This window comes from Panthera tigris, chromosome B2 (assembly GCF_018350195.1).
Source record: "Panthera tigris isolate Pti1 chromosome B2, P.tigris_Pti1_mat1.1, whole genome shotgun sequence".
NCBI lineage: Eukaryota > Metazoa > Chordata > Mammalia > Carnivora > Felidae > Panthera > Panthera tigris.
Window position 1 is genome coordinate 110,911,231 of NC_056664.1, and position 26,939 is coordinate 110,938,169.

The following is a 26,939-nucleotide window of genomic DNA, read 5'->3' on the forward strand; positions in this document are numbered from 1 at the left end:
ATACTTAGTATTCATTTTAATTTTTTTTTTTTTTCAACGTTTTTTATTTATTTTTGGGACAGAGAGAGACAGAGCATGAACGGGGGAGGGGCAGAGAGAGAGGGAGACACAGAATCGGAAACAGGCTCCAGGCTCCGAGCCATCAGCCCAGAGCCTGACGCGGGGCTCGAACTCACGGACCGGACCGCGAGATCGTGACCTGGCTGAAGTCGGACGCTTAACCGACTGCGCCACCCAGGCGCCCCCTTAGTATTCATTTTAATGTCTCCGATATCATTGCCCTTTTTATCTACTTTTGTGCCAATTCTGGCAAAATGCCAACTTAGAGACCATAGCAATTTAAATAACAAAGATAAAACTGTAGTCCTATGTATTTTACAAAATCCAATCATTCGTTTCCTTGAAGGAAATTCCTAATTTATTATCCATTAACATGTGAAAAAAATTAATTCTGATTGTCTGGTATGATTATACCAGGGTAACAATAATACAAGATTCAGGAGACCTGCTTTTTGATGCTATATCTTTATTAAGCTATTTCAGCCAGCCTGGCAATCTGCCACCAATCTCATCAATCCCCCTGAGTCTTTTAACTGGTTCTTCTTTTGTCATTCTTTTGAGACAGGCCTTTGTCATCTCACTGCAGGATTCCTGTGATAGATTCCTGCCAGTTCCTGTGCATCTTTCTCTTTCCCTGCGCATTCAGCCTTGCACTCCAACAAGGTTTATTTGTTTAAAACACGGCCGTTGTATACTGTTTGTGTAGAATTTACTTTAAGTAATTCTGTATGTATACCATGAAAGCTTCACAGCATTTGAGGAAAACCTGAGGCACTCTCTAGAGGAGGGGATGTTTGAGAAGATTTTAAAAAGAGGGTGTATGCTCTGCAGGGTCTTTAAGAAAAAGTAGAATTTACACAGGAACATGTTCCAGTGAAGAGCAATGTCATGAGAAAGGTTTCAACACCCCTGTCTTTTTCAAGCAGTGGTGAGATTGAAGACCTAGTATTTATGGGAGATAAAGCTGCAGAGGGGCTCTCATCTAGATTGTGCGGGGAAAGGGCTAAGGTGCCAAATTGGAACTTCATGCTGCAAACTTTAGGGAGTGAAATGCAGAAGGGATACATTAGTTGGCACTCTTTCGGTTTCTAGTGATAGAAACACAACTCCAGTCTCCCTTAAAATATAAAGGGAGGGAATTTTTATTGGCTCACATAATTGAGAAGTGTAAGGGGAGCATTCGTATTGGGTCCTGGTGAGCCCAAACACCTGTACTTAAGAATATTGGAAATCAAACTCTCTTTCCCCTTTCCTCTGTGCAACCCCCCTGTCCATTGTGGCCCAACAGAGCTTTGTCCTTTTGCTTGTAAATCCACGTTATTGCTTTCTAATTATTCTAGCAACACCCCCCCCCCCCAGGTTGCTTCTAATGGGACCTGGCAGGATGTAGATCCCCAGTGTTTATGTAGACATACCTGAAGGTGAAGGTGGTGGGGTCAGGGCATCTCCAACAAATAGACTAAAAGGAGAGCAAGACTGCCCTCCCCCCCGCCCAAAGGAAAAGGGTCTTTTACCAGAGAAGGGGAATGTGTAGTTGAAATTAACAGAAGTCCTTCTAGATTTCTCAGCAGAATGCTGTGAAATCACTGTGGTTAACTGGCCTATGCAAATTTGACTTTTAGTAATAGATTCTTTGGGTAGATTTCTGTAGTCTCTTTTGGTTCCAGGTAAGTGGACTATAGTGCACATAACGCCCTGCCCCTTCCACAACCATGGGGTTGCAATCAATGGCACGATGAAAGCAACACTCAGATTAAATTCTGCTAAATGTACAAATATTTATTGTCATGCCATCACAAAACTGTCATGCATTTTTCTCATAGCCTGGGCCATCTGTGCTCTACCCACAGATGCCTGGCTAGCTTGTACTTTGAAGGTTTACTCTGAAGCAGGGGCAGTGATAGTTTTGAGTTCTTAACCAACCTTCTACTTGTGTGTTGTGTGCCTATCCTAGCCTATTGATAACCAATGTTGTTACTGGACTTGCCCTTGTGATTCTTACTATGATTTCAAGAAAACCTCACTGGTAACTATCAGGAAACTTTGGTGAGGGGGAAGGTTTATTACTTACAAGTCTGGAAATGAAAAAGATCCTGGGTAGGGAGAGAAAGCGGGCCAGTACAAGGGTCTGGGGTTCTCTTTCATTGGGGTTGAGGGTGGAGGCCTAGAATGTCACAGGCTTATTTTATTGGTGAATTTAAAATGTGATGGTAAGTATTTACCCCGGAAGAGGAAAAAAAAAAAAAAGAGTCAAGGTCTCTGAAACAAAGGAGCCTGGGGCAAATGTGGGCACTTTTGAATGCTTTATCCAGACCTATGGCTGGCATTGTGATTGAGGAGAGTCCTCTCTGAAGTGGATGTCTTTGCAAGCAAACCAAAGTCAGGCACTTGCATTACAAAAATAAAAGCCAACTGTCAGGGCTTATATTACATTAGGTCAGGTGACTAAGTCCTTGTTGAAGTGGAGTGACACAGGACTAATAGGGATCTAGACCTCAACCTGCCATAATATTTATTATGTGAAAGTTTGCCAGACTGATGGAAGGAAAGATCTTTCTAGCCAACTGCTTATATTGAACACCTCTTATTTCACCAATGAAATATGATTTTTTGCACCTTTTATACTGTCTGGTGTAGTGTTTGGTCATATTTGAAGCCCTTAGTTTTACTACCTGAGGGTTTATTCATGTTAGGCCACATAAAATGCTGACCATCCTGAAAATTATATATTAAAGTTTTGATTAAAACACACACATCACAGTTTAAATCTATTTTTTTCAAATTGTGGTTGTTGGTATCAATTCATTGCGTCATAACTACCTTTTTGAAATGAAACTAGAAAATATAAAAATAAAATAGAATAGGATTTTTTAGAATAAAACATTTAACAAGGGTAAAGATTGTTTTGTGAAACTTGAGTTTCAGGGCTTAATTTATTTGTCATAAGGTATATTTTTAGTGGGTTACTGTTAAAAAGGTTGTGAAAGCCACAAATTTACAGCATGTGGGCATTTTATTCCCCTATTTTGTTACTGGCACAGCTGCAGGTTGGAGTTTAGTAAATACTTACATTTTATCAGAGTTATTTTACAGTGTTTTTTTAAATTAAAAAAATTAATGTTTATTTTTGACAGCAGGGGAAGGGCAGAGAGAGAGGGAGACACAGAATCTAAAGTAGGCTCTAGGCTCAGAGCTGTCAGCATGGAGCCCAATACCGGGCTTAAACTCACAAACTGCAAGATCATGACCTGAGCCAAAGTTGGACATTTAACTGAGCCACCCAGGTACACTGCCTCTTTAGAGTGTTTTTTTTTTTTTTTTTTTTTTTTTTTAAGTTAGATTTGAGTGTGTTTATATTGGGTCTATAGATATTTACACAAAATCATCTGAAATTATCATAAATAAATGGGAATTTGAATCAACAAAATTATATTTAAAAGCAATTATTCTGGGATGCCTGGGTAGCTCAGACAGTTGAGCATCTGACTCTTGATTTTGGCTCAGGTCATGACCTTGCAGTTCATGATATTGAGTGAGTCCTGAATTGAACTCTGTGGGAGCCTGCTTGGGATTCTTTCTCTCCCTCTCTCTCTGCCTCCCGCCCCTGCTGGTGCATCTCTCTCTCTCTCTAAAAATAAATGCATTAATTAAAAAAATAATAAAAGCAATTGTTCCTCTTCTCCTTCCATCTCTATTTTTTTACTAATAGTTATTGGATGCTAAGCACTTTACATATGTTACGTCATTTAATATTCTACCCTTGAAGTGTTCATTGTTGTTCCCATTTTACAGATGGGATATTAACATTTGGAGTCTTGACAGTAGTTTCCTCAAGGTCACCCAATTAGTATTTGAACCAGGCAGTTTGACTCTGTAGCCTGTTATTTTCACTGACTTTTTTTTTTTTTACATTTAAAAGACCATGTTGGATCACTGTATCAGTGCTTTTTTAATCTATTTGCCCTGAGCAGAGAGAACATAGGGAAGGAGAGCACTGGTGTGTCTGCATTCCACTGAGTCGCACTGTACCCTCCAACTCATATTCTCCTGTCTCTAGGGCTTTGAGGTTTGGGATTATAGGTGAAGAAATGAACAGCGAGATAAAAGATTGAGAGAGAGTTGTGCACCTGATAACTTAACAAAGAGCAAACAGACAATGCCACATAGGACGTGTTCTGCGTAAAGCCTCTTTCCACCATTTCCTGCTGGCCATGCTGACCCAGTGATGACCCATGAGTTAATCTAGGGCAAAGGGTATAGCCAGGATGAAGAGAACTGTGTTTTGTTTGGTTTTGTTTTTTCAACTTGAGTTCTCCAATGGTTCTGCTTTGGTCAGAAGCCTTCAGTGGTGTCAATAGGGGAGTGTGATCTTTCATCTCACGTGTGCTCATTTTTATTCCTCTTTGCCTTCCCACTGCTTGCCAGTAGTGTATGTTTACAAGCATCAGTTCCTTTTTTCTTAACAACTGAGGAGCAGGACTGCTGTACAAGCCAAAAAAAAAAAGTGTAAAACTTTTGTTCAAAAGGAACCAGATAATCGTAGATCATGACTACTTTTATAAAAAGAGAATTCTATATTATGTACATCTTTTTGTAGGCTATTTGGGAATTATTAATTCAGTAAGTGCATGAATGTGAAAGGCTTTGTTATCTTTCACTCCCTGAAGAACTTGGTCGGCCCCAGAGCCCGTTGGGTAGGAGAGGAAATGGCATTTGTGAAGCAGTTTCAGAGAATCAGCACAAATCCCATTATGAGACCTTAGAGAAGACCAGCCTGAAGTCAGTAATTCAGCAGTAGTAGGGACTGTGACAAAGTGTGTTTGCTTGGATGCATGTTTATGAAAGCTCGTGCTGATCCTCTTCTAAAGGAGATGTTCAATAACTAGAAATTGGGTCAAGCTTTAAATCTCCTGTTTGTCATCCTGAAAAGTAATCCCAATAAATGTCTGTCTTGGCGACAGACAACACATTAAAACTGACACTTGACTGGCCAGATCAGGTAGTCTTTGAGGCAGTACAGGTGAACAGGGGCTCAGTGGATTCTTAGATGGACCCTTTGAGGGAGTAACCAGTAGACGTAACTTCTAGTAAATGAGTACATTGGCATGTTACTTATTGCTGTGGCTATTCTTGGAGAAAAGGTTATAAACATGCCATGTGATCTGGGCCTGTGCTTTAAGATAATTTTCAATGTTTCTGTGTATGAAAGAAAATTTTACATTAAAATTTAAAAGAAAATCATTTACTGGGCTCTACTCGGTATATCAGAATTCATAATGATCATCACAAATTTGCATGTAACAGTTGTACTCCTGAAATACAAAGCATAGTTCTTTCCACTCTCTGGTTTGATTTGAGGTACCTATTCCTCATATTCACTTTCTTCTGTCTCTTGTCTCTCTTTTTCTCTGTCTCTCATCTCCATCTGCCCACCTGTCTGTTAGTTTGCAAGCTCTCCTGGAGCTACATGGGTGAAATCTGAAACCTGCCTCCATATTTGGAGGGCAGGGAGAAATGGAAGAGGCAGGTCACTCCAGACTGGTAGGTGGAAGGTTGAAAAGGTAAGGAACTTACATATGAGGCTTGTCTTGGGTGGCTGTAAAACGAGTAGATCTCCACACCAGCCTGCCAGAATCTTAAAACTTGAACAGAGGCCTTAGCTGGGTTTAGTCACATATTTGGTCTAGATGCTCTCAACATCACATCACCGTCTCAAGACTGTCTCCATGGAAAAGCCTCTGGGAGTGGAGAACACAGATGGAATGCACATTTCAAGGACAGTAGGAGGGGCTGTGGAGCCTCGGACTGTTGGGGTCCAGCTCACAGACCATCTCGTGGTCACATCCTCTTGATGACCTCTTCAAACACTGTTTTTCTTCTCTCTCTGAAGACTGCCCAGTCTACTTACTTATCTAGCACTCTAGCTGTCCCATATTTTAAATTGATATTGAGAACTTATGTTTTGTATACACAAGTGGTGAGCAGTCATCAGAGCTAATCTTTTGGCATTCTGAGTCTTGAGTAGTCTGCTCCATTGCGTACCCTAGCAAGAATGTGACATTCCCTTTACAAATGTATGCAAATAATATGGGTGGCAACTTAAGATTGGCTGCCCTTGTCACTCCACACCTGGCAGCGTCCTGTCTCTCTCAGCAGTGAGACCTGCAGATTGTTCTTTGCCAAATAGGTACCTCTGACTTTTGTTGTTCACATATCCACACTTTTCTCTTATACCTCTGAAGACAGAAATTAGCTTATAGTTCGGTATAGTTACTCTATGTGCAGACTTTTTTAAATTCTAAGGTTGTTTTGTTTCTTAATAAAACAAATGGGAACATTGTGAATGAATTCGGGCAATGCATAGTACCGAGCAGGCTTTAAAAACTTTTCCAGTGGGGTTTGGAAGATGTGTCCATTTTGTTGTCTGTGGTGTCTCCAAGCAGAGTGTTTGCCCATAAATCTTTCACTTGGTTTTTATTGCTAGCAGTTAGTGTCCTAACAAATAGGCATTTCTAGTTTAAAAGGGGGATGGAGTGCCTTTTATATCCCTTCTTAACACTCAAGAATTTAAGGTCAGAGTCATAATATTAGTAGTACTTTATAAATGTGTACTCATTTACTTGTTACTATCCCCTGGCCATTCTCAAAGTATGATTTGTGACCTTTCAGAGAATCAGAAAGATTGAAATATTTTCCTAATAATACGTTATTTACTTTATTCACTTTATTGGTATTTGCACTCATGCAAAAAGTAATATTACTCACTTTAGCATGAATCAAGGTGGTGGCACCAACCTGTACTTGTCAAGTGTTTTTTTTTTTTTTTTTTTTCTTTTTTACCACAGTGTGCTCAGAGTGTACTTAAAAAAAGGCAAATTTCGCTCCCTCTGCCACGGTGACTCAGTTAAGCTTGGTCAGACTTTTGCTCGGGTCATGATCTCACAGTTCAAGGGTTCGGGCCCCGCATCAGGCTCTGGGCTGACAGTTTGGAGCCTGAAGCCTGCTTCAGATTCTGTGTCTCCCTCTGTCTGCCCCTCCGCAGCTTGTGCTCTTTCTCTCTGTCTCTGTCTCTGTCTCTCTCTCAAAAATGAATAAGTTTAAAAAAAAAGTTTTAAAAAGGAAAGGTTCACTTAAAATCCTTGATGATACAGTAAAAAACCATGAGTTTGTTAATTATCAACACCTAAGTAAATATCCTTTCACTATTCTGTGACAGTATGGGAAGCTGGAATCGAGCACATTGGTTGTATACTAAAGTACGATAACAAAATGTCTGGAGGAAAAGCACTTGTACAGTTGCCTGAGTTGCGAGTTAAACCAGGCGGATTTTCCCCTGTTAACACCACTTTTTCTTGAAAAACAACTGACAAACTATAATGATTTAGGCTTGGGTGTTTTCCAACATTTTCTTAAATGGGCAAGGTACGTTTGTCACTTTGAGAAACACAGTTGACAGGAGCACCTGGCTGGCTCAGTAGGTAGAGCTCGTGACTTGATCTCAGGCTTGTGAGTTCAAGCCCCATGTCCGGAGTATTTAAAAACAAAAAAGAAAAATTAAGAAATGTAATTGATATGATAATGTTTCTTAATGATAAAATTTGAGTTTTCAGTTTTTCAGTTTTGGAAAACTTGTCTTTGCTATTGTGATTTAACAGCTTCTCTGTGCTTGAAGATGGATGGTAACATTAATAATGAATATGACTTTTAAATACTCTTTAACAAAATGTATCAACATTTGGAAAATCTGCATAATTCACATTTTTTTTTCAAATTACTAATGTGGGATATGACCAAATTATTTACAGGCAAAATATCTATTCAAAGTGCAAGGTACACCAACTGATTTTAATGTTACAAAATTGTATTGATACAGTGTCAGATCCTCACTCCAACTTAAAAAAACTACAACTTTCAACTTTTGGTATAGTATCAAAGAATATTGAAAGGCTTTTATAATACTCCTCTCTTTTCCAATTACATATCTGTGTGAAAGTAGGTTTTCTTCACAGAAGACCATGGGGGAGGGGAAGGAAAAGAAAAAGTTAGGGAGAGAGCCAAATCATAAGAGAATCTTAAAAACAGAATAAACTGAGGGTTGATGGGGGGTGGGATGGAGGGGAAAGTGGGTGATGGGTATTGAGGAGGGCACCTGGGATGAGCACTGGGTGTCATATGGAAACCAGTTTGACAATAAATTTCATATTTAAAAAAGATGGCATGTGAAACTGAGAACCAAATAGGAGACTCAGACTTTCTCTCTATAAAGTCTGCCATTCTAAAATATTACACACACACACACACACACACACACACACAGTACTATATATATAAACACTTTTGTCTTTTGTTTTTATTTTGGAAAACAGATATTTTTCTTAAATACATGATATATAACGGATGTTTTTTTGTTTTGGAATACATGTTGGGGCACCTGGGTGGCTTAGTCAGTTGAGTGTCTGACTCTTGATTTTGGCTCAGGTCATGATCCCAGGGTTGTGGGATAGATCACCCCATTGGGGTCCATGCTGGGTATGGAGCCTGCTTGAGATTCTCTCTCTCTCTCTCTCTCTCTCTCTCTCTCTCTCTCTCTGTCCCGCTCTCGCTCTCGCTCTCTCGCTCTACTTCTCTACCCTGCTTATGCTCTCTCTCTCTCTCTAAAACAAACAAACAAAAAATACATGTTTAAATTTTTCTTATCTCTGTTGTGGTAAATATTAATATTCTATAACTTACATAAACCTATTTTGGACCCTCTTACACTGTAAAAGGGTTCTGAGACCAAGTAATTTTGAGAATAACTGGTCTAATATACTCATACTGAAGTAATTATTTTTAATAGCATATAGAATTATAAAGGATCATAATGGAGGTTACTCAGTCAAAAAAGTTGATTTAATAGGAATATATGAAGTCATGTAATCTTCTATAGAAAGTAATACCTTGCCACAGTCTGACTACATGAAATCTCTTAAACAATTCTGTTCTCATTCAAGGTAGAACATCTGTCTCTCTTAATACTCCTTCTTCCCTTTTAATTCCAAAGTTAGAATGCATCAAAGATTGGCATCTGCAGGACACCATGGTCTCGATTTTAAATGAATATCCCAAGTTTGGGTATTTTGCCTCTTACAGGGTCCAGAGTACAAAACCTGTTCCTCTTCAAATTTTAAGGAAGCACAATTTCTTTGAGAAGCAGACCTTTCCCTCTGAGCAGGGTGGACCGTTCCCACTTCTAATTGAGAGGTTGCTGTCTGAGGAATTGAAGAGTTAGAAGGGACTTTGTAAGATGACCTTAATCTCCCCAGAGCACAGATCAAAGTGACCCCTGGGCATTGTTTAACTGACAGGAGTCTACCCTACTCTCACTACTGGTGGTCAGAGTAAAGGAAAGCATGTAATAGTAACTGCATAATCCCTACTTCAGTAGTTCACAGCTGTGGCCTTGGTGAAGTTTGACTTTTTTTCCTCTATATTATAATGTTGTATAACATCATTATTTTATAGCTTTTCATTGCACATTTAAAGATGATCTCAGGAACAAATCATTGAGACAGTTGTGTGCATCATACTGGATTCCTTCAGAGTTCTATTTATACCACAGTGTCCTAGCTAAGAGTGTAATCTGGGCTCATACACTGGCTCTATCACTAACTGTGGGCACGTAACATTTCTTTGCCTTAATTCTCTCCCCTGTAAAATAGGGATACTAATAGCTTGTACATCACAGGGGCTTTTTAAAAATTAAAATTGTGTGTGTGTGTGTGTGTGCGCGCGCGCTCACACACGTATGCACTCACACTTGGAGTATGACTGAAACATAATAAAAGATCAATCAAATGGGCTAATATAGTTGTTGCTGTAGTGGTTTTATCTTATGATGTGTTTTTTTGCATAAAGTGGAAAGTGGGTGTGCCTGGCTGGCTCAATCATATGGGCACGTGACTCTTGATCTCAGGGTCATGAGTTTGAGCCCCACACTGGGTGTAAAGATTGCTTAAATAAATATTTTAAGATTTTCAATAAAAAAGCAGAAATTGGCAGGGACTGTGTTTTTATTTTCTATTTTATTTGCACAGTTTTAAATTTTCAATAGATATAATTTCTTTTATAATTCTTATCTACCTACTGATAAATTTTTAAGGAGTGATTCCTAATCACAATCTCTACTTCCCCCTACTCTCCTGCTTTAATTCTTTTTTATTTTTTTTTATTTTTTATTTTTTAACGTTTATTTATTTCTGAGACGGAGAGAGACAGAGCAGGAATGGGGGAGGGGCAGAGAGAGAGGGAGACAAAGAATCGGAAACAGGCTCCAGGCTCTGAGCCGTCAGCCCAGAGCCCGACGCGGGGCTCAAACCCATGGACCATGAGATCGTGACCTGAGCTGAAGTCGGACGCTTAACCGACTGAGCCACCCAGGCGCCCCAACTCCTGCCTTAATTCTAATTCATTGGTTAAACTCTTTGACCTGAGTCTGCTAACAGGCTGTGTGGCAACTGCTGTCACCAGGTTCTTTACTGACCACATATTTGCTGAATCTAAACTCTACTCCGACTTTGATTCACAATTATTTGGCTTCACACTGGCCATTGTTGAGTACCTCTTCCTCCTTCTGTTCTTCTTTTTCTCTCTGGTCATCCTTCTTAGTGCCTTTCTCCAATCACACATCACCTTTGAGGTCATTTTCTGGAGGCCCAGCTGAAGTCCTCCTGCATTTTTTTTTTACACACTCTATGTGAGTGAGACCGTTCATCCTTTTATTTTGAATGATCATAAACTATTTATTCCATAATTTATATCACTTTTTAAAAATTCTACAGTTATGTTTCCAACTGACTGCTAGTCTCCACCTGATTATCTTCCGTGCACCTCATAGTCCACATCTCAAACCTAAGTGAGTATCTTCCTTCCTCAGACTTGTTTTATACCTCTGTCTCAGTGGTGTCATCATGTACTGAGCCTCCCAAACTTGCTTCATCTTTTACGTAACACTCTCCAAATGCCTTCACGTTTAATGGGACATCGATTCTTAGAGACTGAATTCTTATACTTTACATCTATACATAAAATCAGTCTCTCCTTGTTTTTCATGGGCCAGCTTAGTTTGGGCCTTGATCAGATTTTAGCTACAGAATTTTACAATATCTCTAACTAGTATGTTCCTGTCACCAGACTCTTGCCATCTAAGTTCACAATCCACACTGCTAGCTTCAAGGTATATATTTTTTTAGTGGTCTGATCAGATCATTCCCATTTTATCAATCTCAGTTGCCTCCTCATTACACATAGGACAGAATTCAAACCTGTAACGCATTGTACAGCAGTCTGAGCCGTAGCTTACCTGTCCAGCTTTACCATCTCATCACCTACTCCTTTCTTCTATTCATACAGACAACCTGTATTTTTAAAAACAATTTATTAAGGTGTAATTGACATGAAGTAACATGAACATAAAGTATACTTATCTGGTAAGTTTTGACATATGTATACCATGACATATGGAACCATGACCATAATCAAGATGAAAGACCTACTTCTCATTTCCAAAAGTTTCTTTGTGCCCCTTTTTTTTCCTACCCTCTCATCTGTCCAAGCCCCACCCCAGATAATGACTAATATCCTTTATGCCACTATAGATTACTTTCCATTTTCTAGAATTTTATATAAGTAGAATCATATAATACTGCTGTTTCTTTTGTCTTCCTTTACTTGGCATAACAATTTAAAAGCCACTTTTATTTTGTGCATATTAATGGTTCATTTCTCTTCATTGCTAAATAGTATTCCATTTATAGACATTTGGGTTGTTTTCAGTTTGAGCATTAAAGACAAAACAAAACTAAGCTTTAATGTGTATTTGTATAATTCTTCATATGGATGTATGCTTTTCTTTCTCTTGAGTAAATACCTTGGAATGAAAGGCTAGGTCTTATGGTAGATGTATGTTTTACTTTTGATGAAACCATCACACTGCTTTTCAAAGTGACTGTAACATTTTATAATCCCTCCAGTAGTGCATGAGAGTTTTAGTTACTCTGCCTCCTTGCCAACACTTGAGATGTTCAGTCTTGTTAATTTTAGCCATTGAAATAGGTATGTAGTGGTATCTTATTGTGGTTTCGTTTGCATTTCCCTGAGGTTGAACATCTCTTATGTGATTCTTGCTGTATAACTTTTTTGGTGAATCATCTATTAAAATATTTTTTCCATTTTTAATTAGAAATTTTGTCTTATTATAAAACTTAGTGTTCTTTATGTGTTTGACATGTCTTTTATGAAATACATTTGAAAATAGGATCTGAGTCTGTTTCTTTTTATTCTTTGAATGGTGTTCATAAAAGCAAGTATTTATTTAAAAAAAATCTTTAATGTTTATTTTTGAGATAGAGAGAAGCAGAGAGAGAGAGAGAGAGAGAGACACAGAATCCAAAGCAGGCTCCAGGCTCTGAGCTGTCAGCACAGAGTTCAACACCAGGCTTGAACTCACCAACCGTGAGATCATGACCTGAGCCGAAGTCGGACGCTTAACTAACTGAGCCACCCAGGTATCCCATAAAAACAAATATTTAATCCTGAAGTACCATTACCTATTTTTTCTTTATAGATTTTATTTTACTATTCAAGAAATCTTTGTCTAACGCAGAATTACAAAAGTTTTATCTTCTGTTTCTTGTCCAGAAGTTTTGATAGTTTCAAGGTTTACATAGATATGCTCATCATTTTTCATGTCATTTATGTTAAGATATGAGAAATCTAAGGTGAAAGAAGGTGAGGACATGCTGAATGAGTTGTTTTCATTGTAAATTAAAGTTTCGTTAGTAAAGACCAGAGTGAAAACAGGAATCCCTGATAATTTGTGTGGTAGGCAGAAAAACAGTCTACCAAAGACTGTCCATTCACTGATCTCTGGAAACTGACTATATGGCAGAGGGGAATTCATGGTGTGATGAAGGTTCTGGAACTATAGATGGGAAAATTATTCAGATGGGCCTAGTGTAAACATATGAGAACTAAGAGCAGTGAACCTTTCCTGTCTAAGGTTAGAGACCAACACAGTCATAGAAAAAAGGTTAGAGGGATGCAACCTTGTTAGCTTAGATAAAAGAGGGGTCTCAAGCCAGTGAATGCAGGTGGCTTCTAGAAGCCAGAAAAGTGTCTCTGAGTGTCCAAAAAGGAATGCAGCCCTACTTATCACTTAATTGTGGTCCAGGGAATCTTTGTTGGTCTTAGGATAGATCAATAAGCATGTTTACTTATATAAACAAAAAAGGCAATATACAGGGATGCCTGGGTGGCTCAGTCGGTCGGGCATCCAACTTTGGCTCAGGTCATTATCTCATGGTCTGTGAGTTCAAGCCCCACATTGGGCTCTGCGCTGACAGCTGGGAGCCTGGGGCCTGCTTCAGATTCTGTGTCTCCCTCTCTCTCTGCCCCCTCCCGCTTACACTCTGTCTCTGTCTCTCTGAAAAATAAATATTAAAAAATTTTTAAAAATGGCAATATACAAAATATGTGCAGTATTGTAATTTACTTGTTCCAATCAAATGTATGTTATAACTTATTCCTTCACTCAGCAGTATGTTGTAACCATCTTTCTAGGTCAATAAACATACTTTAGATTTCCCAGTAAGGCTTCTAGTGTTGGACACTAACACTGTTTTCAATATTGTTATTATAAAAATTATGTTTGTTGCCTTTTAATATTTAGAAGTTTCTTTCCTTCCTCCTTCTCAGATTTTTACCTAATTAAAATGTATAATTTATTAAGATACTCTAGAAAATAAAAATCTATATAAGAAAATAACAATTTCTCTTGATGTTAACATTTTATTATCAAACATCTTAGATTTTTGTTTGAGAGCACACATTGACATGAGAGGAAGTTTTAGTATGCCTGTTTAACAAACTATCAACGTTTTTGTTGTTTTTGTCATTGTTTTGAAAGGCTGCATACTCAACCATATAAACATTCCATTATTTGTTTAACATAGCTTCTGCTAATGGATATTTGTGGTATTTTAAATATTCTTGAAATCATGGTCTTATAGGAATATTTTTTTGTACTTTCTCTGATTATTATCTTGTAAAATTTTTCAAAATAAATTTCCTATTCCAATATGATATATGTAATTTGAAGGACTTAAATTCATGTTATCAGACTGTCTTCAAGGAAATTTTAACTTGGAACATGACTAGCAGAATGTGAAGGTATATGCAGCCTGCCAAAACCATTTCTCCTGTTTTCTTTGCCTATAGAATGCATATTATATTTGGGTTTCTACAGCTTAAGGAAAGGAATACTTTCCTTCTCTTGAGTGTAAATTCTGATTGGTGTAATAACCGACTGTATTTAATCCTCTTTCCTTTGTCCATGAATGTTTTAGAGATGGAACCATTACCAGTTTTGGCCAGAATCTTCTTTCGAAAATTTTCTTTGCTCTTAAAAAGAGATACAGTGAACTTTTCCTTCTTTCTCCAAATTATATTTATCAATATTTGATGGTTTTTTTAAATAGAGTTTAAGTTTTAATTTCTCATTCCTTTAAATGTTCAAATTGAGTCCTGGCTTCTAAATCCCATCGCCAGGAAGTCACACGGTGTGCCTCATGCTTGAGAGGATCTTATTGGATCATTTCATAGCTCATTAAAAGAACCACATTTTAAATGGTTCAGCTGAGAATAAAAACCACCATGACGTGCTGCAAAGCTGTTCTGTAAGTTTAGCATAACTACTCAGGCCTCTGGTTAGCCATAAAATCATTAGCTGTGACTGGGTCATTAGTAACGATAACATCTCCTTTGATAACATACATCAGTCTGAAGAAGTTCAGTTCATTTCATTCTATGCATCTCATATAACAATCAGTATTTATGAGCTCTTCCTTTGAATTACCGAACTGGATGTAGTTTTAGTCCAACCCTTAAGTGCCCTGGGGGATATTCTACCCATCTACGGTGATCAGCACTAGGGATTGATGTGATTAGTAGAATTCTCTCCTAGAATACACCTTGCAGACTTCCCTTTTCTTTCTCTCTCTTTTTCTCATTCTTTTTCTCTCCACCACCAACCCTCAGTGTGTAATCAACCTACGCTGCTAAAGTTCCTCTAATCCCCATCTTGTATCTTTCTGGTTTATAATTTTCTTTTTCTTTCTAGATATTTTCACTTGTGATCTGTGGATTCAATGATTAATTTTTAGAATACATGGCAAATTTTAAAAAGCTGCAGGAAAACTATTTAGATCTTTTCCAATTTTTACATTTAACATTTTATAACTTAAATTTTAAGGTAACAGTTTGGGGAATATTACTTACCACTTAATAAATAGGATAAAATTGCTAATATAAGACTTCTCTCTGGAGAGGTTTATGTGTGCAAAAGAAAGCAAATGTTCCTTTGTCAGTATTAATAAAAGACCAAGGAATCATGGGCAGATTTTATTGTAATATTTGCAGAATTAAAAGTCCTGAGGAAATTTGTTCAAGCATCAACAAATCATACTGTCAAGAATGAGTTAATTATAAACATAATCTGAATTGCTCGAATTAAAAAAAAAAGAATTTATATACAGTGCTTGATGCACCTTGATTACCTTGGCAGTTTAGTGCATGCTTTCCCCGAAAGCAGTGATCAGTTTTACTTAAAATAGACTGATGCCACAGTCCACAATGCTAATCAGTTTTGAAGAAGCTGAAATTACCTTTTTAACTTGGCTTTGATATTTTCTTTGCCCAACTTTCTTCCCTCAAACAATTTCACTCTCTCCGAAGCTGCTTCCTAGACCACAGGCCTTGACTATGTACATACATTAGCCAGCCTGACAGGAGCAATGACCCCCTCTCAACTATAAGGATGACTTATGGGTCATCTGTTTTGCTCCCGGTACAGTTTTTTCTGTTATGGTCTCAACAGCAACTGTGTGAGGTTGGTGTTTTTATTGCAAAGTAAGAGAAATAACAAAGACCAGAGATTTTAATTACGTTGGCCTGCCTAACATAGGTGTTAGGAGTATTTGAACCCAGGTCTGCCCTGCTGCAAATGCCCGATGCTGGGTTCGAGTTAGACACCCCCAGACTGTCAACATGCCTGTCAAAACATCACACCGACCCACTCTTGTACAGTTTCTCACTGCCTTAAAATGTAACCAATTAGTGACATGTTTTTTTTTCCTTTAACATTCCTATCTTAATGTGCAACTCTTAAAATACAATAATTTAAAGTGAGATTGGCTTGACTTTTCAGAGCCTAATTCCTGCCTCCTTCACTGTGGGGGTGGAAAGCAAGCATACTGAAGTAAATTAAAATGTTATTTGGCATTTGAATCATGAAAATCTGTGAAATTTTGTTTTAAGGGTCTTTGATCTTGAAGTTCAATTTGAATTGTCAGGTTCAAAATCAGATTTTCTTCTAAGTCTTTATGAGTCAATTTTCTATAGTAATAAACTCTTCTTGGTTTCCTGTACCTGATGTCATCAGTTTTGTATCTTAGTAAAAACTTAGTAAATGTTCTAGATAATCTTACAGAAGTGATAAATATTTTAGATAATTGTAAATATAAGGGTGTCTATTTGGAGAGAACTGTGTATCTCAGGTATGGAAATTTAGTTGTTTTGTCATCTGCATTTAGATAAATTAATGCATTAATAGTATCTAAAATTCTTAACCAATTCTTAGCATGATCACAGTAAAAAATCAGTTACCCCTTACCTTCCCCTTGTTGAGGATGCCCACTTTTTTTTCATTATAACTAAACAGACTTCTAAAACACATTAAAGATATTACATCTAGATTGAAATGCATTCTGATGAAAAAATGTTCAATGGAAGTCATTAAAGTATAATTTTTAGTGACTATTTTTATTAGTCAACTTGAATAGTCTAGGTGCTATGGAAGATAGGCATCTATCTTATTGCTTATTCATTCATTCTCTTTAACATTATTGTTCACTTCAGCCTGAAGAATCATTACTTTGAGTGAATTCTCTCTCCCTCTTCACAATACTTGAATAGAGAAGGCAGTAGGAAGCAGAGATGACTTTTTTTCCCTGCGATCCTGTGAGGTACATCTGTACCCATACTGGCCATACTTGTTCTTTGTATTTCCAAAAGCCAAGGTGAAAATGGGTCATTCTCTCTTGGTGAAGAAGTAATGTTTTTCCTGAAAAAATTAATAGATATCATTGATCAATGTCGTTTGCATATTAATATCAGAACAGAGTTTTGAGACTTTTTATTGGATTCATTATTTTGGCATCATTTCTTTCTATGCAAGCTATTTAAAACTTGAGATCAGGGACAACACTCCCTAGTGTTCTAACTTTTGTGTTTGTGTCTTCAGAATAGGCTAAAATAGAAGTAAAATAAAATGTTAAGTTTCCTGCCACTTCTATATATTTCGGGAAAGGACTTGATATATGTATATATATGGTATGTTCTTATATAAGAAGATATTTAATCTTTTGAAGGAAGGTAGATAAATATAAAGATATTTATATTGACTATTAAATGAATTAATTTAAGAGCATTCATTCAGCCAATACTTGAGTGCCTACTATATTTTAGATACAATTAGTCCTGAAGATGGAAAAAAAAAAAGACCATCTTTCCTCTCATAAGGTTAAAGTCTATTCAGAATTATTATCTATGTCATTTCAATCTTTATAACCTATATTTGCCATATTACATCTCTCAATATTTCTTTTTCAAGTTTATTTAGTTATTTTTGAATTCCAAGCAGGGTTCACACTGTCAGTGCAGAGCCTGATGCGAGGGTCAGTCTCACAAAACGTGAGATCATGACCTGAGTGGAAATCAAGACTCAGATGCTTAACTGACTGAGCCATCCAGATGGCCCCATCGCAGTATTTCAATACTATATACTATGAATACTATCCTCTCATCATCAGAAATTTTCTTTTCTAGAACTGATCCAGAAAGAGAAGAAAGTATTATACTCTTCAACCTTACATTTTTTTATGGAATTTTGAATCACATAAAGGTTTCTTAAAGAAAAAAAAAGTAATTCTTAAACTTTTTGATTTATAGGTTTGCTGTACAGGCACATATTTTGTACTTCTTTGCTGAAGAACTTATTTGGGAATTCTCCCCTTTTCCCCAATGTTTACTACCTTTTAATTACATCTAGGTTTTCATGAGATTTCTATGGAAGTTCATTGACTACATGTAAAATCTAGTCCTATCATAATCATAATCTTTAGGTGGACGGAAGGAATGGATTTCCAATTTTAGTGAGTGTAGACATTTTTGACCATGTGTTTTTAAAATGAAATAATAGGATAAATGACAACATATTCCATTCTTTTTCAATTACAAGCTGGGGTTAGAAATCCAAGTTCAGTCAGCTAAAGATGAGTTATCTACAAATGAGCCTACTTGGAAACAGATTAGCAATTTAAATGACTAAGTTAATAAGATCCAATTATAGCTAATTTGCCCATCCTTTCTTTCCTTTGCCCTCCCACAGGCTTCAGAGTGTGAATGACTTGCATGAATTCCTGGGAGCAGAGGGGGAGGTTTTTAGGTCAGTGGAGTTTGAAAGGAAAACAGACACAGTTATTATACCTGAGGCAGCTCTAGGGGTTTCGCTGCCCATACATATATATTAGCAAATATATATATATATGTGTGTGTGTGTGTGTGTGTGTGTGTGTGTGTGTATCTACACGCACATATGTATATATGTATGCATGTATATATGTATATATACACACATACACATGTTTGTTAGAAATGTGTGTGTATATACACATATGTGTGTACATATATACATGTGTTACGTATATATGTGTACCTGTTACAAAATGTGTATGTGTGTATTATATAATGGGCATATGTGTATATGTATGAGTATATACATGCATGTACTCATACATAGCCATATTCCAAATGATATTCTGATTGCTTGCTTTTCTTTCTCACCTCTATGGCTCACCTTTTCCTAACTACTCTTTTTCTATTTATGTTTTCTCCAGTTTGCTGGCATGCTGTTAGTTCTTTATTTTTCAGAGTGTTTACCCCTTATCACTTAATTTAGTAATCCCCTTCCACCTTTCAAATATTAAATGTTCCTGTGCTGTGCCTTATGTCTTTATTTTAAGTGTACTTTTGTTCATTTTTGTATCCATATGTATCTTTGAAATATTAGCTCATTGATGTTAATAATACATTGTTACATTATTTAAGAATGCTAGTATTATCAGTAATATATTTTAAAGAATTTGAGATTGCAGAGAATTTCTCATTATTGCAGGATAGATTAACTTTAAATTGATTTTTTCATTACTTCTGCTAAAATGCAGATGCTATTTTGCCAAGCACTGTGCCCTCAAAGAAGACACTTATATGTTCCTATTACATTTTTGCAACTGAAACGTTACAAAATGTAAAGCCAAATAGGTGAGGGATTTGGGCTAGGCAATACCGAGGAAAATTAAGAAGTGTGGCTTCCAGAGTTAAGAAGCAACCTCTATTAGTGGAGTGCCGGATGGGATAAGGAAAGGATTGATACAGAAAAGCCATCTGAAATTCATGTTTAGGGATGTAATAGAAAAAAAAAGTGTACCATCCTTAAGAATTGTTAGGAAACAATTAAAATGTTTCAGATTTAAAAATTGGAATTACAGAGTATAATTTGTAAAAAATGGGATAGTGGTGATTTGTCAGTGAGAGGAATCATGTCCTGCACTCAAATGGTGTCCAAACGACTTTTAGTACAAGAAGAAAAGTTTCACATTTTCTGTCTTTGTGTGTGTGTGTGTGTGTGTGTGTGTGTGTGTGTGATGTATCATTTATTTTAGTCAATATTTCTTCAATTCAGGAAGTGATAAACACCTCACTTAGTATGTATATTAAATCTAATCCTTTCAGATTCGCTCTCAAAAAATTTACTAGATATAAGAGTGTATCCATCTAGGTCACTTGTGTTTTAACATTGAATGGCTTTTGTAAAATGATAGACAATGAAAGAGAATATACGAAGGGAACCCTAGAACACCTGTTGAAGGTGAGCACTTCCCAATGCTTTATTGTGTAGTCCAAACAAGTCCTTTGCCACCTGAGAATGCATTTTTTAAAAATAAAGGGGAAAAACAAGAGCCTGGGTGGCTCAGTCAGTTAAGCGTCCGACTCTGGCTCAGGTCATGATCTCACGGCTTGTGCGTTCCATCCCTGCATCAGGCTCTGTGCTGACAGCTCAGAGCCTGGATCCTGCTTCAGATTCTGTGTCTGCTCCTCCCCTGTTTATGCTCTGTCTCTTTCTCTCTCTCTCAAAAATAAACAAACATTAAAAAATTTTTTTGAAAAGGGGAAAAACAAAATGAATACTTAAGAAATTAACGCAAGGAGATAACATATGGACTTGTTTAATATACAGTCATTGACTTTTATATTGAAATCATCAATCTTAGATAAAGCAGGGTTTAAGATAATCAACTCTTTATGTGCTATTATACCTGATTATCAAATAATTATGAAAATAAAAAAATTACAACTCTGCCACTTCAACAGAGTGCTTTTTCTAATTATTCAAGTATATTTTATGATAATTCATTACTAGTCTGCATCCATTTCCTAATGGCCTGTGTTAAAGAGAACCTGCCTTGTAACTGTGTGTATAGTAGATCTAGAGTACAGGGAAATTTGTTGTTTTTTTTTAATTCAAGGGAAATTTCTTGATAAGGATTCTGCTTTCAAGTGACTAATGCATACCCATTTTCTATCTATTTCATTGTTTCTGAGGTTTAAGGATTTGAGGTAGCTGTCATTTTTTCCAGTGCTCACCTCACAGATCCTATGTATTGATGGGCTGGGACATGCACTTGATGCAGTAGGAGATTGGGATCTGTGATGCATGAGGACCTGTTGTTGTCCCAGCCCAAGGAAGTCATAACTCTAGAGAAACAGCGATGTCACAACAGCATAAAGAATCCCTCCCAGATTCTTGCAGTGAAGTCTAGACATGATCCAATAAGTGAATGATGCAAAAACCCCAGAAAAAATGAATGTCCTTAAGGAGTGGTAGTGCTCGCTCTCTCTCTCTCTCTCTCTTTTTTGCTATTAAAAAAATTAACATTTATTTATTTATTTTTTGAGAGACAGAGAGATAGAGCATGAGCAGGGGAGGGGTAGAGAGAGAGGGAGGCACAGACTCCAAAGCAGGCCCCAGGTTCCAAGCTGTCAGCAGAGCCCGATGTGGGGCTGGAACCCATGAACTGTGAGATCATGACCTGAGCTGAAGTCAGATGCTTAACCAACTGAGCCACCCAGGTGCCCCTTTTTTTGCTGTTTTTTTTTTTTTTTGAAGGTCAGTCCTTCAAATACATTGCTAATTAGTAAAATAATGCCTTTATATTTGCTTGTTTCTTTATTATTCTAGTAACCAATTTAGTGAATCCTGGGGAAGCTTATTTCTATAGCAGCTCAGTTGATTGTTCAGTTAACTCCTTCCCAAGAATACCTTGTTCTTCAATTCTCCTTTCCTTCACTAATCAGAAAGCTATAATGTCTAAGAACATGTTTGATGTGCAACTTATCTGTGAATAACCCTAGATTTTTGGGGTAAAGCTATAAAGGAATGGCACATCTAGGATATCCATGCCACTATCCCCTCTCCTACTCTTAGCACACACTCCTCATCAATCACTGCCCCCCTCCCCCACTCACTGACTTTCTAGGCATCCTAGTTTTTCCTGACCTTGTGTTCAGACAGCTAATACTGATCAGTGTCAGCACACAGACTCGTTTCTTATCCATTTCCTGTCAGCATGTTAAACACTCCCATCCTGAAACACAGCACGCCTTGAGCCCACCTTGTTAGTTACTGTCCCTTCATCCATTCTTCCCTCAGTTCAACTTCTTGAAAGAGTGTCTCCACTAGCTGTCCCGAATTCCCCACTTCGTTGTCATGGCTTCACCCATTGTGACCTGCCTTCTGTGTCTACTGCTGCAGCAGCTGTGTTGGCAAATCTTTGGTAATCTGGAGGCTTTGCCATTCAGCTTTGATCTTCCTGCCACTGGGTTCATGGTTCGTACTCTTCCTCCGCTTCCTCCTGTTGTCTCTTCATTTCTCTTCTTGATTGTCTTTTGATGACTCATGAGCTGCCCTTGATGGTTGTTTTCTCTGGGATGTCTTTGACCTATACTGGGTCTTACTCTCTACATGTCATCTGTCAGTCTTTCTTAGGGATTTCATTATTATGGTTTAAAGACCCTCAAGTCTATATCCTCTACCTTAGCCTCTTGTGGTATTTATTTAGTCTTGTATATCAAAATTCCTGGTGGCCATATGTTCCCACATAACCCACAGGAAACACATATGTAACATTCACACCTCCTATATTCTACTCTTCAGAGGATCTGGTCATCTTCTAGTCAAGCCTGGATCAACTAGACATAAGCGTTAGCTGTCACTCTTTATTTCAACCATTGCCTTCACCCCAAATGAACCAACTGTTGGGTTTCAAATGAACTCCCAGTAGCTCTTAATTCTGTTCTCCCTCTCTGTATCTTTCTACCACTACCCTAAGTTAAGGTTTGTAACCTCCTGCCTAGGGGCTTAACTTTTCATTCTATTGCCCTTGTACTCTTTGCTGCAAGTAAAGAAAAATATACCTTAAACGAAAATGTAACCATGCTATTCACCTAATTAAAATATTTAAATGCCCCTCAAATACCTATAGAATAAAGGCCAATAAAGGCATAGAACATAGAGTTCCCCATTATCCAATTCTTACCTAACGATATCTTTGGATTTCAGTTAGGCTGGAATGGCACTGGAAGATGTACTGGTTCTCTGCACAAACCGTGACGTTTCACGACTTTATAGCTTTACTGTTAGCACTATGTAGAATACCTTCTCCTTCCTTTTTTTACCAGTCTAACATATACATCCTTTAAGATTCTATGTGTGCCTCATTCAGTCTTTAAAACCTTCACTGAGGTCTCAGTCTAGCCTAAAATCCTCTTCTTTGAATCTCTGTAGCATTTTTCTTCTTTGCATGCAGTTGGTTACATCATATTCACATTTAATGTAAGATGCCAATTTCAGAATCTAACAATGAAGAGTGAAAGACTTGACTTATTGCATTCAGAGCTGAGAATGATGGTTATTAAGTGGGGTCCCAGTAAGTGACACTAGTTTAGGAAGACAAAGAAGCACATGGCCGGTTCTCTATATTTTTCAGCATTGCAGATCTGATAAAAATTTAGATCAAATCCAGCGAACATTTATTGGTAGCTACTGTGTACCAGACCTTAACTCCATGCTTTAAAATATATTATCATGTTTAAACCTTACAAAAATAAAGCTTTGTTTAAGTTAAAGTGAGGTTTCGTATTAAAGTATAATCAAGTAAACATGGTTATAAGTAGGGATTCTTTAAAAATCTTTCATTTCCTGCTCACTTGATAATTTAATTGTGAACCTAAAATGTTGACTATATGGTCATTTCCACAAAAACTTGTTTTTGATTCTTGAGTCTTACTCGGTGGTTCTCACTGAATGCAAATCGTTAGGACAGCATTAGTGTGCAAGATATATACTGGCTTTCATGGATGATTTAAGGAATTTAAGGAATGTACCAAATGTGCTTTCTTTAGAAATCGATCTCACTTAAGATGAGATACCAATAAAGAAGTAACTCTGTTAGCTGTCAAAACCAGCCTTGGGGTCAGACAACTTCATATACATTACATAGGATGCATGAACATATTCTGATGAATTTCTGTACTCTCTGAGCCCAGCTTAGTGCCTGGAATGAATTCAGTGCTCATTAAATCTTTATTCAACTAAACTAAACTGGAAGTCAACACTACTACTACCCACAATGGAGAAGAGCCACCTGCTCCATTGAAGTGATTGTTAGCCACATAGATGTTGTTGTGTATTCCTTAAGAGAAACCAACCAGATTCTCCAATGTATGTTGCGACAGAGCTGGCAGGAAGCCAGAATGCAAAGTGGTAGTTTAAATTTTTTTCAGGAAAAAGCAGAACAAAAGATGAAGCTGAAAGGTGGGTAGGGGTAGATAGATGTGGTCGGATTTAAACAAAGTAACAAAGACTGATGAAGCACAAATATAATGCCAAATGTTCAGATTTCTAGATGGCCAATATTACTATACTGAAATATGTTTCAGGACAACAAGAGATGACCAGGAAGTCATCATTCCCCTATGATCTTCACTAACCTGTCTTTAAATAGTGTTGGGCCCATGTTTTTAAAAGTCTTTAGGAAGAAATTGATGATCTACCTGTGGAATTTTAGAACTTCTTTTAGTGAAAGTAATCTTTCTACATACCTTCCAGTTTGTTGTCATTTTTACTCTTTAACACAAGTAAGTAGGTAAGTAGATAACTCATTCATACTGAATATTCATTAAAAGCCTAAGGGGAAAGGCACTATTCCAGGGCAGAGACTACAAAAGCAATGTAAAGTGATCAGGATTGCAATATTAGTGAACTGTGGAATAAGAACACATTTAACATCATTTGATTTTTTTTCCTAGTTAAAAAATAAAAATTTAAAAATCAGAACATTCGAAGGCATGATTTATTTGAAAAATATATCTCCTTAGCTATTCCTTCATTGTATTGTCATGGCTGCAAACTAATGAAGGTTATATAGCCATAGTAGAACAGTATCTCCTTTCTGGTAATGTTTGCTTGCCTGTTGCCCTATTTTTGTATATAATACTTTATGTGTTAGTTGATTCTTCAGAAAAAAAAAATCAGTAAAATGCCATTGATTAACAATGCCCAGCCTACGTGTTTTGGTAAACTGAACCACTCTGCCTATTGCTAGTGTGGTAGACACTTTCTTATATAAGATTCTGAGCTAAAGGATAGCAAGCATGTTTCTCTTTCTTTCAGGAAAAATGTAGAGAATAGAAAGGCAAGTGATTCACAATATAAAAAGGCAAAAAAAAAATTAAAAAATAAAAAAAAAACATTAAATTACTTGATGCATTAGCCATTTACAAGTATTCAGGAATAGCATATTGTCTGGTTTCAGGGACTTGAGAAAGGATGAAAATTAGTGCTCTATTATGTAGAGTTAAATGTGTTGCATTAATGTCTTAAAATAACTTGGATGATTATGTAAAAACCAGTTAAGTTTTTAAATACATGATAGAAAAATCTCAGTAAAGATTATTTTACCCTTCTCTTATTAGTCATAACACTTAGAAGATATTATTTAAAATAGATTAGCAATATACGAGTAGGTGAAAGAAAGCCAATCAATGTGTTTTAAGCGGCTGCTTATTCAGAGCCCTTGGACATCCATTGTACCACAGTTATAAATGTACTTTCTAACTCTCATCCGGTGTAAAATAATTTGAGAATTAGTTAACAAAGGTTAAATCACATTTGGGACATTGAAAGGAAAATTGATGAGCAGATTGTTGATGGGTGATTCCATTCTCACAAAGAGAACATCCCATCAAAAGAAAGAAAGGCCTTTGCATTATTAAAAGCCTGTTCTGTAACACTGTTGGGAATTTGGTTGGGTCATGAATGCTGGCAGGTTGTCAGGGAAACAGAAATAATGCAACTGAATGCATAGTATTCTTGAAAAATGGTTTTAGCATTGCTACTCTTGATTGTCTAATGGCTGATCTGGAATTTTTAAAAGTAACATTAATTGATAGGAACCTTTTTTCCAGCTTAATTGTATATACCCCTCTGTTGATATAGTAGTAATAAAAATGTTTTTCTAGGGATAGAGTATTATACTTATAAAAGGAAAATATTTTTTTCACGACTGAGGTTTGAAGTTTGTGTTTTGATAACAGTATGTGCTATGTACATTTTTGGATAAGGTGTTACTGACCCACTGTGATCAAGTTCTCTAGCAGTTGTGTGAGGTTTTGTGTTAATTAGCCATATTCAAATTCCCATGACCCCTTTTTCTAATCACTGCTATTTAGAAAGAGTTCTGGGATCACTGTTTCTTAGAAAGAGGTCTGGGAGGATCTATCTCCACTATATTATCTCTAAGAAGAGCTTTCTGATAACAGGATAGAACCCCCAATAGTGACCACAAATACGTGAAGACACTTAACTAATACTACTTTCTCATAAATACTTATAATGATTCAAATCTATAGAAATGTAAGAAAATGATGTCATTGGGCCTTTTCTGCAAGAGGCTACAAACACCTGAAGTGGAAGTTAGCTATAAAATTATTGTTCATAATTTAGGGTTTGATCTTTTCAAAATAAAATCAATATTTTGACCATAAATGAATGTTTAAATTACGGGTTTAAGAACACTCACATGGGCTAAGAAAGCCTTGATGTTAAATTATAGCGCATTTTTTGCATATAGCACATTTATCTTGAGGCATACCTTCTTTTCCTTAGCTTGCACAAGCAAATGTTTAATATTTTTTTAGTACCTATACAATAAAAGTACTATCTTCATCTTATCCTAGCATTCAGGGCCCTGCATGATCTCCCCTCAAAATTATCCCAAGCCACTTTCCTCCAGTTTCCCCATGCTTATTTCTTCAGACACTCACTGCTCTTTTCCCAGCTACCCCACTTGCTATGTGATTCTGTGCAAGTCACTTCATCCCTGTGCCCTTTTGCTTTGTCTAGGACTTGGTCTAAATAATAGCAACTGATACACAAGGGCTTAGTAACTACCACCCAGTGTTTTTATTTTCATTCCCACCTCTGTGATGGACTCATGCTCCTTCTCCCACAAATGCCCCACAGCCTACTTGCCACCATGCAAACCTTGCCATACTTTTAAGTAATAATAGAACATTTTTAAAAAGTTTATTTATTTTGAGAGAAAGTGTGAGTGAGGGAGGGAGGGACAGAGAGAGAGGGAGATGGAGAATCCCAAGCAGGATCT

At 37.0% G+C, this 26,939-nt stretch overlaps 1 protein-coding gene and 1 long non-coding RNA gene across 4 annotated transcripts in view; one reads left to right on the forward strand and one right to left on the reverse strand.

Annotated features, from left to right (window-relative positions):
- NKAIN2 (sodium/potassium transporting ATPase interacting 2) overlaps positions 1-26,939 on the forward strand; it is a 986,091-nt gene that overhangs the window by 203,119 nt on the left and 756,033 nt on the right. The gene's annotated exons all lie outside the window — the stretch shown is intronic.
- Positions 16,899-22,195, reverse strand: LOC122238732. The gene is made up of 2 exons (XR_006217855.1): positions 21,888-22,195; positions 16,899-17,218 (listed from the first exon to the last, which is right to left on the reverse strand). It is a non-coding gene; the product is annotated as an uncharacterized LOC122238732 (long non-coding RNA).